Below are 13,966 nucleotides of genomic sequence, written 5' to 3'. Positions count from 1 at the left end.
GGCATCATGATGCTGGTACAGAAAACCGGCAGTGAGGAAAAATGTTGATCAATCAATCAATCAATCAATCAATCAATCAATCAATCAAATTTTATTTGTATAGCACATTTCAGCAGCAAGGCATTTCAAGGTGCTTTACATAATAAAAAAACAAAATAAAAACAGCATGTGACATTGAATAAACAATAAGAAAGAAAGAAATTTTGGAAAGAAGCAAAAGATAAAAACATATTTTTGTTACGGAATTTAAGCGCCTGTTGACTCCACCGTCCGTTTAACACGGGTATTATCCAGGCCCCCTTGCCTAACAGGACAAGGTCTCCAACCTTGCAGCACCAGGCTCCGTTCACCTATCAACGCAAATTTTTGCGCTAGGACTAATCACCGTCGCAACACAATTCTAGTGCAATATTTTCCTATTATTTAACTCTACTATGATTATAGTGGGGTTGTATGAACAAGAGCTCAAGATACTGAAGATACTGAGACATCATTCATTCATCCATTCATTGTTTATATCCACTTGCGGGAAGTGGTGCCTATCTCCAGTGGTGAGCGGGAGGTTGCATTCTGCACAGGCCACCAGTCTATGAAAGATGCACAGCTTGCACCGACACACTCTCCCTTAAATTTGAACCAAAGATCATCTCGCTACAAGGCAACAGTGCTGACACCATTCAGTCCTCATACGAGACTTTAATCTCTTCATAATGTTGTAGCGTAGAAAATCAGTTTCACAGCTACACACAAACTGAGGAGGATGGCCCGAGGGACTCTGGGCTACAGTGTTGGTGTTCTCTCTAGCTTAGAGGCATTGAGTTTGAAATGGTAACAAGTTTCAAACTCTAGTCCAGTAAAACAAACAAGAATGAAATGTAAAAATAATAAAATAAAATAAACACAAGAATAACTGAGTTTTAGACATCTGCATTGATCAAAGAATAAAATACTATCAATTAAGTTCTAGCTTTAGTAAATGAACTGAAAAAGAGTGTGAGTGCTCCAATCCTAGTGAGAAATTAAGAGGTTTAACATACCAGCTGCGTCTCATATACAAACTGCTCAGTGAAATCCGTTTTTTCTATGTACTCTGTTTTCAGATCTGGATTTCTACTCATCATGTGGGTGGAAATGATCTATAAAGCAATTTTGCCACGGTTCAAACCAATCTGTTTGCTAGCTAAGCCATTTTTCTTCATTCAGTTCATTCAGTTTCTTCATTCAGCAAAAACTTGCAGAAGCAAGTTTTTGTTTCTTCTGCAACAAAACTTTCATACTTTGTTTTTTTCAATTTACACTGCAGACAAATAAGGTTTGCATCTTATTACAGTGCTTCACAGAACTTCACATTGAACCATTTCATCCTGAACCATGAACTGCAATGTGTTTCTTTGGGATTCCTTATACATGACCGACCATGGATAGCTATGAAGTAAAAGAAAAGCTTAATTTGCTAAGCTTTTTCTGAAAGTTGCTGGCGTGTATGTGTTTAAATCCCTAGGCCACAGCATTTTAGAGCCACCTTTTACTACCATTACATCAACAAGTCTTTTGATTTTTTGCTAATGACTTTGTACATCTAGAGACTAACATATTGGCCAATTCCTCTTTGCTAAACAGCTCAAGCTCAGTCAGATTAATTGATGCGTATCCTTTAACAGTTATTTTCATGACTTAATGCAATTTAGATTAGATTAGAATTGTGCTTTCAAAGTTACTAACTTTAACTGTTTGTATGTATGCTAAATGTTTCAGTCTCGAGACTTTTTCAATCGATTCTGACCAGATTCCCTATCCCTGCAGTATTCCAAATCATGATGCGGCCATCACCATGGTGTTTCATGTTAGTGGTATGTTCAGAGTCATTTTCGGCGCAGTCCTTTCGTTCACTCATTGGCCTGGTAGGAAATCTACCGGACACAATCCGAATTAAGGGGACAAAGCCCAAACTGTACTGGAGCAACAATTTTTTTCTTCGAGCAAAAATGGCCAGGCTAGTATTTTACATGTAGGCCAGAAAGCCCAATTTCAGAGCACCTTCTTCCATGACAGGGAGTGATTAAGGGCCTACAGTTAAATTAACGTGTAGTGTCACAGGCATGAGGTGGCTATAGGGTCAGGGGTCACACTACCATGACAAACAAATGAACCACCCAGGGAGAAAGTCAACAAGAGATACTTTCCTACCAAGCCCTGGCAACAGCGACGGCTGGCAAACATGTGTGTGACAAACGTGCCATCTTAACCAATGACAGAGCCTCTATCATCACCATATGGGGCTGCCACACAGGCATACCAGAGAGAGTGGGAGAGCCACAGCAGGAGGTGAGAAAAAGCAGGCAAAGCAGGAAGGGTAGCACCAGACACTGTAAAAGATAACAAGGCCAATACTGATAAGACATTTTCAGTACTGTGTACATGGGTTATGGTCTTTCAGCTGCTCTGTTAGATCTGCACTGTAAGCTCTACAAACTGCCTAAGTTTGTGTAAATGTTATGAGGACTCCCTGATGTGAAAATCATGGGAGAGATGCTGCTGTTAGCTAGTCTGCAATCAGGCAAAGTTTTACTGTAGGTTCTATTGTTTCTCTTTAGGGCTTTAAGACTGGTATCCAGCACTCATGATGGCCCCTCTCTGCCATTATACCCCCCATAAATCCCATTTTATAAACTTTAACTGTCTTGAGAAAACACACAAAGCTAAACTCGGGGTACTTATATAAAAGTGCTTCCTTTTCCTTCTCTGACTCGATCACAAGAAATCCGATGATTCAACTCCTTTGCCTCTAGATCCACTTTGTACCGCAGCAATGTTTTTAAGCATTCCTGTTGATTTTCCACACTTTCATTTCATAATTTTATTTGCCTCAGCTTTCTGTCCGTCCTCCATCTCTAACTCTGTTTGTATTTTTCTTTCTCCTCCTCTTCCCCTCACTAGTTCTGGAAAGTACATTCGCTCAGTTCAACAGAGTGACACAAGGACCGTCTCCTTCATGGCAGACTTGTGTTTTTTCAATTAAGCTTGGCTCCTGTACATTTGGGAAACCATAATTCTCAGGGTCCGGCAGAAAGCAGTGGAAAGTCACTTAGGTTTTTCTTTCTGGGAGAGGTATTGGAAAGATCCATTTCCTTGAAGCATGTTAAAGTAGGGAGGATGGAGAATAAAATTATAGGGAAACCATCAACAAGATTACAGGAGGTGTTGATAGAAATGGAAGGTCTCGCTGAGGCGATCGGGGTGCAACAACCCGTGGGGTGAATAGGATCAGGAAGGTAGTGAGGGAGAGAATGCACATGGATGGATTTCCCAGGGAATGTGGATGAAAGTAAGTGAGTCACAGGCCGGATCTGGATTGCCCAATGGGGAGGAGGTCAGATCCACTGAATTCACTTCAAAGCCTGTTGTCACTGGATTGCAGATGCCTCTTGTCAATTATATTTACAGAGATGAACCCCAGTAGGCTGTCTCGTCCATCTGTCCAAAGCAGCTTTCAGTAAGTAGTGCAAATAAGCAAACAATAACCTCCCATACGCAGTTTAACAGCTCACACAAAATTACAGTGTGGCTGAGTTTAATATTGGCACTTTTATCAACCATCAATTACATTGTATTTAACTAAAGTAACTTATGCAATATTAATGCTGGCCTGAAGGTGGAGCCACTCATTATATAGAAAATAGATTTTTGAACACAAGACCTAAACAATCATGCCTATATAGCAGTCTTTGTTGAAATGTTACAGCCACCAACTTTGTGGAAGCACATTACCAGGGCATCAGATTTTAACCAACATAATACACATACCTTGATTAAACAAATGAAAGGCAGGCAACTTTCAAGATAGGAATATAAATAATTAAATCACCTTAAAGCCATTTTTAGACTCTGGGCCTTACACTGTAATGGTGTGGGAAGTTACACTGCCTTAGGTAAAAACATCTTATACTAACGTCTTTGCAGTTTCATCTATGGTTAAACCGGACAGCCAGAGATTTTTTGGGACTAAGATTTTGCAGCAGTGTCTCAATAAAAACAGTAGTTAATCTCATGCCATGCTATGCAGACACTACTTCCACACTGCTGAAGATTCACTAACTTCATAAGGCTTGAGGTGGTATCCTGACATAGTTCCTTTTAATTTTCTTCCACTGGAGAACTATATGATGCTCTGTATCCAGCATAAGAACTACCATGTGGAGCTGTTTAGAAGTGGAAAAAAAATATGGTGATTTTCTGGGAAAAGTAGTGCATTGAGTTCTGATAAAATAGAAAACTATTAATACCACATCCTTTATTCTAACGCACACACACATTAATCAAATGTGGGATGCATCAAAGATCTAGATCTACATAATGGTTTATTTATCTATACGCCAGCATACACACAACAGTGCCAGAATTGGAAATGATGCTCTAATTCTTTGATTTTAAATCCAAGAAACAAAATCTAATAAATCAGTTCATACTGATCAGCATTTAGAACATGAAATAGATCTGGTTTCTGTTTAATGTTTCATACAGCAGTAAAACCAGCATGACTGAGAGATCTATTTTAGATTATATAAATAATGCAATATCATTAGCTGACCTACTTTGTGCCAAAGGTCAGTTAGTCTGTGTCCACTACATCTTGCTCTGGTCATATTCCCTCAGGTCAGCTGTGAATTCGCTGACCTAATTCAGCATCACAATCAATTTCAAAATCTTCTTTATGAAACATGCCATGTTGTCACCTCTGACCAGGACAACCACAGAGAGATTCGCCACTTATAGTTATCTCTCCCACTGCTACCAAAAGACATCTGTATTTAGAGAATTAAATGAAGTCTCCTTGTGTTAAATAATAAGAATTCATTAGGAGAATAAATATGTAGCACATATTGCTGGTTGAGTTTTTTTTTTCCTGGAGCCTGATTTACATCACTAATCCAATTGACAGAAAATGAAAAATCCTAGACCAGACAACAAGTTGATCATATGCAGACATTTGCTAAAAAGGATGAAGTGTGTTACTGGGGAATTACTTACTCAACCTTTAATTAGTACCAAAGTTCTCAGCATATTATCTCATCTTGACATTCCCTTTCAAGAATGTGACAGTTTCCTTCGTTCAAAGATGCAGTCAGTTCATCATTGTCAGAGTAACTCTTTCACTGTCAAACTTAGACTAAGTTCATAAGTGCATGTTCATGTGAGAATTCACGAATGGATGTAGAGAGTAAATACACACAAACACATGCGCATTAAAAGTGGGAGTGACTTCTGATGTACAGCCCCCAATATACCACCACCCCTCCCGTGCCCCCCACTACAACAATCAGACTGGGCAGATAGCAACACAGTTCATAGCTATAGAGAATTGCAGGAGTAACGACTAAGGGTTTTTCTTACCTCAATGGTTTTTCTGTAAAGCCAACACAAGCAAAAGACTCATGATTGTAGTGGTCTGTCTCAGTCTTGGCCTCTTTGTGTCATTTAGCTGCGGCAGACGGGAGCTGGGACGCATAAACGCTGCAGAGTGGAGACGCTTTCGGCACACTTCACAGACAGGGAGGGCTGTGGAGCAGCGCAGACCCCAGGCCCGTCCGCTCACACTCTGCCGTCTGAGGATGAAAAGAGAAGACTTCATTACCAACACAAGACACGCCTCCACCCCTCTGGTCTCCCTCCTCCTGAGCTCCCCCCCCTCCCATCCCTTCTCTCCTCCTTGACTACCTCCCGGTTTCCCTTCCACACTCCCAGGCAGTAGCACGCTCCAGGGCCTGCCCCAGCCAAAAAGAGGGGTAGCAGACTGCCAAAAAAAAAGAAAAGAAAAACTCCCATCCCAAAGCGTAATACAGGAAAGGCAGACAGGGACAAGAAGAATCAAGACTGTGGAGAAACAGAGAGGAAGCATTTATCACTGTATCAATCTTATCGAATCTTAATGTTTTACATCAATTGTACTGTCCCATATTTAGTTTATATAGTTAAGATGAAATTGGTAGAATCACATTTGAGATAGAAAGAGTGGCTGCAGATGAGAATATAAAGCACAAATAAAGAAGAATGGAGAGAAGTGACTAACTTTTTTGTGGAATAATTTGACATGACATAGGCTAGACAGAAACAGAGACTCGGATCCACTCAGACCGAGACATAAGATCAGTTATGACATTTCAAGGCATAAAGTTAATGGGGGAAAAATGACAAATACAACCTGGGGTTGTTGTAAATGCTAATTAAGACTTTCTGTGAGAGAAATCACATCAAAAAAATGTTGTTCATGAGTGTATTTGTGTCTGTTTTGGGTTCACGGGGTGGGGATATTGTCTGTCTCTATGTGCTTGTGCATCTATAAACCTAATTTTACTTTAGCTCTTTGCAAGCTGCTTCCATGGACAACACCCAGAATAAAGTTTCAAAATCTTTGTCCATTCTGCCCCCTCCTTCACATGGCAAATGAAGTCTCTCCACATTAGATGGGGAAAATAGACTTAAAAACATTAGCCTTTTACTGTCTGTAATTATGATGGGCTGGGTAGAGTCAGCTCAGACTAGTCTTGTGTTTTAACGGTGGATAGGAAGAAACGATGCATTAGTTAAATGATGTTCCAACATAGCCTTTTCTCAGATTTTCAATAATATTTATTCTCATGCGTTGTCATGCAGATTCTCTGTCTGTACTGATGAAGATTATCTTACTTCCATATAATGAATGCTAGCTTTATTCCAAATGACTGCAGCCCTACCTACTTTCTGACTGATTAAGAATAAAATAATTTATCCACTCGAATGTAAATGAAAAAAAAATAGTTTTAAATGATGACTTAAGCTATTCACAAGCAAGACTTAAGTTTAAGCTTAAGTCTCTGGTCTTATTGGACATGTCCCACTGCCCCTGCAGATAACAACGGCAATCAAGTGAAAGATCAGATTTAATTCCGGAGTTTGTCTTCCCAGCCTTGACAATTCAGTTTTTTAGAGCTTTTGTCGTTCAGAAGTGGAGTCTTGGATTCCCACTCGAATCATTCCAGCACTCCGAAGTCTGGCACAGGACAGCCATAGGAGATCAAAAATAATCAAAAGCTTTTTGCTGCATCAAAGTATTTGGGTGTGGCCAAGACTCAATTCTGAATTTGTCATAAAACATCAAGGTGAAAAATCTCCGAATGCAAGCGTCCAGCTGCATTCTATTTTCTGTGTGTCATAACAGACCAGACTCATAATATTCACATGGCCAATTGGTGACATAATCTTAGTTTGCAGGCATGACTGAATGGTGATGTTCAATCCCTCATTGTTTGCATATGGTTGACTCTAAATCACAAATGCATCATCCAGTTTGCACCAAACTGGTTATGATTGACCTGTCTTAACCTCTAAAGAGGTCAATTTTGGAATTTTACTCCAGTTGTAATTCCCTGACCCCTCATTCTATCTGCAAAATGTTTTTTGTGCATCGTCAAGGTGAACTGATACACATTTTGGTGTGATTGTTTGATCACTTAAGTCCCACCCACTCAGACCCCCCATGTTTGACATACAATTAAGATTGTATTCAATAACCCTTGATAACAATCCATGTTCAAAAGCCTTCAGGAATTCCTCATAATTCATTCGCCACAAAACAGGAAATGGCAGTAACTCCTCCTGTCTTGAAGGATTTTCAGCCAGACCTTTAAGACCTGCTGCTGAATGGTCAGTCGATCTTTAAAAATGGAAAATTGGATGCTGATGTCACAGTAAAAGTAACATACTCTGATGGAGGAGAACACAACTGCTAATCCATCATTGGATGGGTAAAATAGTCCTTAAAGCATTAGCTGTTTACTGTCTGTAATTATGAGGAGCCAGATAGAGTCAGTTCAGAAAACCTCTACACCCTGCCCCCAGTGCCACCACACATAACATGCTTCTATCCCGGTTTGAAGTGGGTCATGAAACACAAAGTAGCTGTCGTAAGTGAACGAAAACAGGGCCTTGGTTAGAATTTTTGTAGTTAAATGATATTCTAAGGAGTTATTGGCAGGATATGTTTAAAGAATAAAAAGTCCAGAAGTTTACAGTAATTTACAGTCAAGGTTTACAAGTGCACTGCAGTTCGCTGACTCGGACTGGCAAGCATTAAAGTTCAAAGTAGGGCTTTACCCAAAAATCTGGTGCATGCTCCAGATCAAACCCCAGTTTATGGCATGTGAGCTAATCCTTGATCCTGATGGAAAATATCAAGAGACATCACCACATCACTAAATCCACCACAACTCCTAATTTAGCAAAAGAACACAGATACAGTTGTAGTTACTTAATTACTTCTTAGGAACAAGCAGAATAGTAGATGGGGCGGGGGGTGAAAAACATTTAAAGTGTTTACAAAGAAGCTAGGAAAAAGTCAAAAGATCCAAAAGAAGCACAGAGGGAAAAGAATGTCAGCATGAAGTAATAAAACAGCAACATTTTTCTGGGCAGTACTTAATGAAGTAAGCAGGGATTATACAGATCTCTGGCAGCCTCCCACACTAACATTAACACCTACAGAGACCTTCTCTGTTGCATAATGGTGTCAAATTTACACAGGTCCTCTAAACAGTACTTAAGGTTGTGGACTGCCTTCTCTGTAGGCTGAAGGGTTGAGGTTTGAGACAAACAGCTGGAGCGGGCTGGTGGTGAAATGACAGCAAAAGAAGAGATAAACTAATTTTAGTGTGCTTTATTGCTAACATTACCGCTAATTCTCCAAAAACCAGAAACACAGACAACCCTCTTGTGGTGTCTTGTGTCTTTTAAACAAGGGTCATTAGGGACAGAGAGCAGACTATTCAAACATCTGAAAGCAAGTCTTTGTTTAAGGTTTAAAAGATTGCCAAATATGTTAATTGCTGTAAGAACAGTAAATTATTAATTATGGCAGAAATTGACATTTAATGAGGACATTTGGAAACACAGGGATAGACCGTGATTTACATTGGCTTCGGTGCACTGGGGATGATTCAACATCTAAATGGATTGAGATTTATGGTGGAATGTACTGAAATGAGTCAACACCACAATCGACCACTAGGGGCTGAACAGTATAAGACACAATAGGTTACATTGAGCATCATGAAATCTGTTAATGGCATAAATATTTCTAACAAATTTAGTGCCTTAACCAAATAACTTCAGAAAAACAAATAATAAACACATTTGGCAGCTTAGTAGTGTGCCATCAAATGTGCATGTAGTTGCTGTTTTAAGTATTTCATTTGAAAATAACAAAAGTAATAATTTTGTAATACACTTTTCCTCTATTTTCTACATGGAAACTGATTCAATTTAGATGGGGAAAAAAGGGGAACACAGAAGAGCTTTGTAGGAGCTATCGGTGTAAGGCTGATATTTAAGAACTGAAATTCATACTTGAAGAATGTGTAGATTACAGCTACAGATTAGTAGTTGTAATCTAACAACACAAACTTGGTTAAGCAAGGTTAATTTGTATTTTGTTCTTTTATTCCTCAAGATATGTGGACACCTTTTCAGACGTTGAATATGCATAAATAGTCCTTCTATAACTCCAATTCGGTGAAAAATGAAACAAAAACATCACTGCATTTCCTGTAAAATCTTTTAAAAGCTCTAGAATATCCCAGTGTTTCCTCAGGGACCAATAAGCTGGTAAAAAGAAAACTAATAAAACATTGCAATTCTTGGAGTAAAATGCAGCCTGGTATTTAATGACACACTGAACTCTTACTGCATATATTTCTGTTTACTTTAGGACCTTTAGTGTCACATTCATGTGCCTTTACTGCACAGCTTTCAGGGGAAAAATGTAATCCACAGCAACACAGTGAACTCAAGTCAAGTATCTTAAAACACTTTCTATGGAGCTCCTTAAAACCACAGTAGAACTGTAGTACCTTAAGGTGTTTCATGGGCAATGATAGATAGCTGAATGCCTTCACTGCTAATAAAGAGATCAAGTTTCAGCTTTGTGTTTTATCCCAGTTACTGCAGCTTGGTATGCACACAGCCTTTTAGTAAAGTACAGTCTCAGCTCTGCCTTCCTTTCAAGTCATAAAATGATATCTTCAACCTGATTTTGCCACAGTTGCGGTGAGCGTTCAGAGTACCAGGGTAATTCCAGGTCAAGTTGGTGACACACCCAATACCCCAATGAAAGGCTTCTCCATCACAACCAACACAAGTGCTCCTGTAACTGTCAATTAAAACCACTGAGTGTAGGCACTGACTACATGTGGTCACTCTATGACATGACTCATTGACTGCTAGATACCTGAAAAGGCCAATAAAACAGTTACATTAAGACTCAACGGCAGGAATAGACGGCATTTTTATTCACACAAGGACTAGTTCAATGAGGGCACAACGACAAAAAAAAAAAAAACGAGACTGTGGGTTTTAACCCAAACACAGGTGATGGTGGCAAACCAAACACATCCATTTCTTCCCTCTGTCTGTGCAGCTGTCGACTTCTGGAGCTGCCGGGCTCGGCGGACTTACTGAGTACTGGGAATTTCACACTTTTAGCGACCCCAACCAGCAGTAAGTAAAAACCATCACACCCTGGTGTTCCATTTCTGACCCAGAAAACATGCGCCTCTCCAGGGCAAACAGGGGACACCTCAACCAGTGTCGACTTAGCAGCTTGGCGATGTGTACTCGCCGTGTCATGTCGGCCAGGAGCGATTATGTTCCCAGGGTGACAAGGTCTGGGCAACTTGGGTTATGAATTAGAATATTTTAGGTGAAACAAGAACTAAGAAAGGGGTTAAAGAATCTGTTTTACATTTAGGTAATAAAGAGGCAGAGAAAACTCATGGTATAATAATCTTTGGCTAGAGACACCTTAACAACTGTGGATATCTCAGATAGGTAGATATTCCTTTGAGCATTTCTTGAGGACTGTTGGTTCAAGTTACATCGACAGACTGATATTCCTCTAATGTCATCAAGATAAATTCAGTTTTCCAGGGTATACACAGGAATTAAGTGCTGATACCTGAATAAGACGCTGATGTCTTCTCTGATGGCTGAGGACGGGCACCATCGCCGTGGCTGAAATACAAATATTTGTCATGTACTTACATCCATCGTTGCCATAATTTTTAATGTTGTATTATATTTACTAACTTTTTTGTGTGATTTTAATTGCATTTTTATTTAAGGGATTTATTGCAATAGTGTGTTGTTGTTTTTATTACAGTAGCAGAATATCTAAAAAGTCTTTCCCATATGTAATACAAACAGTTAACTTCTTATTTAAGTTTTGTGGTAAGTGTAATAATATTAGAGTTATTAGGTTCACTCACAGTGTTGCTAGGTATAGCTACTACTGGCCTCAGCTTGCAGGACAATGTTAGAGGTTTGCAGTGATTAAATCGTCATGGTAACGTGAAACATGGAAATCGGTAATTGCTCACTGCAATGTCTTTGGATTTTTGATTAAAAGCTACTGGACTCCATATGAGACCTGATGGCATCATTCACCCCTCACCAAGACATATTTATTGTCTTTTTACAAACAACATACATTTTATTGTGTTTTTACCTCAGCTTACATCTTTCCATGTTTTGGTCAGTCCTCTGTATTAATTATTGCTCAAAAGGTCTTGCTATGTAAATTTCTTCCTTTGTATTTAGCTTCTTATTTTATTCTCGCATTTTGTTCTTTGTGCATTTCTATTTTGGCTCCTTAGACTGGTGCCTTTCTAGGTTTATTGTTATGTCTCCTTTTGTTTCTTTTGTGTCATTAGTCTTTTATTCATCCTCACCTGTAACCTTCACTCATGTCATTCACCTACCCTGCCTCGTCAACCCCATGTGTTTCACCTGATCTGCCATTCATATAAGCTCTTGATTTTTCATACCCTGATTCACATCTGATTATTTGAAACATTAATATTACTTCCAGTCCAAAGAAGGATGGATTTGTAGAAACTAAGCACAACAGCTATTTGAAGAGAGGTGTATTGTATGGATCAGTTTTCACTTTCAAACTATCACAGAATACTTTACACCCTGCTTGCTTGATGGCATAAGCTATGCCTATACCTGAAGGGATGCTGATAAAAAAACAAAAAAAAAAACATTACTATCAATAATTACAGGACTGACACTAAGTTCAATGATGCATAACTGTATTGGATTTTTGAGTCATGCTGTCTTTCCAATATCAAACTGAAGTGTCCGGATGAAAATAGAGGAGGGTGCATAGAGCTCACATTCATCTGCAGCAGAGCCACAGCACTGCAAACACACAGATGCCCAGCCCTCATCTGCACAAATGGACCTTTCAATCCTTCACCTCACTTTTGTCCCATCAATACCTTCTTCTTCAGTGAGACCAAAGCCACCAACTCCAACATTCCCTTTGCCCATTTCCAAACACACAGAGGGGTGAATAGAGTCTACTGTACCTTGTGCCACTCCCCTCTCTGTGGGGTAAAACACATCTTGACAGACCTGTATTTATGGCCAGCTGGATTCGTGTTGGAATGAATGATGAAAAAGACCAAAATCGTCACGCAGGATGAACCATTTATATTAAACGTTGGTCAGCTGAGCGAGTCTGCTTGTGTGGCCTAAGCAGAAAGAATGCTGCGTGTGTATGTGCGTGTTTGACATTAGGACAAGCGCATTAATGACAACTAAAGTGTGTTTTTTTGCTAAGTGTTATCTCCATCTGTGTGGGTGAATTTGCCATTACTTAATTTCTCAGCAAAATTCAAAGGATATCCTGATATATATCTTTATTTACCCCAACTGCAATTATATTGCAGTATGACTTTCAGGACAGAAAAGTAAAATATATTGTATAGTTTCAAGTTTGTGCAAAACTTGTAGATTAAACAATAAATATAGTCTGAAAGAAGTAAATATATCCCTTATTTGAAGGAACTAGACACCTTATACAATGTTAAACTTGTATTTAATGTAAAATAAATCCATAGTATTCCTAAGAACAGAAATATCCCTGTTGCCCTAATAAAAAATTATATTGGAAGGAAAGGACTTTGTTTTTCCTTCACACACGTGTTGTGCATACTGTATCACTCCAGGAATCCTCCAGGACAAAAAGCCTCAGTGGGTCTGTGTTAACAATGGGAGCTGGGGTGAAGTAGGGCACAGATCTTTAGTCCTTCCCCACATAAAACTTTTAATATGAGGCCTCCTTAGAACCGGTCGGCCATCTAAAAGCACTAAACCCTGTAATTGACCTTAAAAATACTTTCCGTGGAGGTCGCCAGTCATGTCATTGGCCTTCGGCCCAAGCGGCGGCCGCATCTCCTCAGCCCAGAAGGAGCCTGGGAAGGCCTCACAGGGTATATTTAGTGGCCCTGTCCTTTTGAGAGGAGCAGGAGATGTAGATAATGCCAGTCTGCATATAAAACCACTCCACCGCCCACGAGTGTGCCTCTGACAGCAACATTTCCCGCTCCCACGGGGACGTGTTTCCGGAGGTCACAGGTTAATTACATGAAAGTAGGACTGCAGGTGACATTTACACACATCAAATGGCAAGCTGTAGAAGAGACCAGGCACAAAACAGAAATATGTCGTTCTTCACTGCTTTTGCTGGCATTTGCCAGAAAGAGCCCAAATAAATAACCTTACTGCGAAAACACAATCTCTAAATTAAAGTAATGAGAAAAATATGAACTTCAGTGTGAGAACCAGTGGCAGGAATTAGGCCTAGCGATCTCTAGAATTGTTTTGTTTTTACTTTGTTTCAGCTTATTTCAGATATTTGTCTTTCTGTGACACACAGACAGCAGGAAGGTAAGAACCAAAAATGGCAAATTGAAATACTTGTTGGCCAAAAAAAAAAAAAAAAAAACACAATTTCTGTTGGATTTACAAACTCAATGATAAACTAAACATGCAGGTTTCTAAGCACAAAATGAAAATACGTAATTTTTGAAGAAAACAAATTTGTAAGTCATTGTAGATCCTGAACATAAAAGAGCGTCTTAAAGCCAAG

General features: G+C 39.4%; 1 protein-coding gene and 1 long non-coding RNA gene across 3 annotated transcripts in view; one reads left to right on the top strand and one right to left on the bottom strand.

Annotated features, from left to right (window-relative positions):
• LOC103466104 (uncharacterized) overlaps positions 1-6,592 on the top strand; it is a 67,305-nt gene extending 60,713 nt beyond the window's left edge. Inside the window, exon 3 of the long non-coding RNA XR_014087889.1 lies at positions 5,480-6,592. This is a non-coding gene — a long non-coding RNA (uncharacterized LOC103466104). The remainder of the gene's footprint in view (positions 1-5,479) is intronic.
• znf469 (zinc finger protein 469) overlaps positions 1-13,966 on the bottom strand; it is a 238,014-nt gene that overhangs the window by 47,216 nt on the left and 176,832 nt on the right. For both annotated transcript variants that reach the window (XM_017305413.2, XM_008411476.3), the window contains one exon: positions 5,392-5,603. The gene's annotated coding sequence lies outside the window, so the exon portion shown is untranslated. The remainder of the gene's footprint in view (positions 1-5,391; positions 5,604-13,966) is intronic.

Source organism: Poecilia reticulata, chromosome 6 (genome assembly GCF_904066995.2).
Source record: "Poecilia reticulata chromosome 6, P_reticulata-male-v2, whole genome shotgun sequence".
NCBI classification, from domain to species: Eukaryota; Metazoa; Chordata; class Actinopteri; order Cyprinodontiformes; family Poeciliidae; genus Poecilia; species Poecilia reticulata.
Note: the sequence above shows the minus strand (reverse complement) of the source record. Positions and strands in the feature narration are given on the sequence as shown.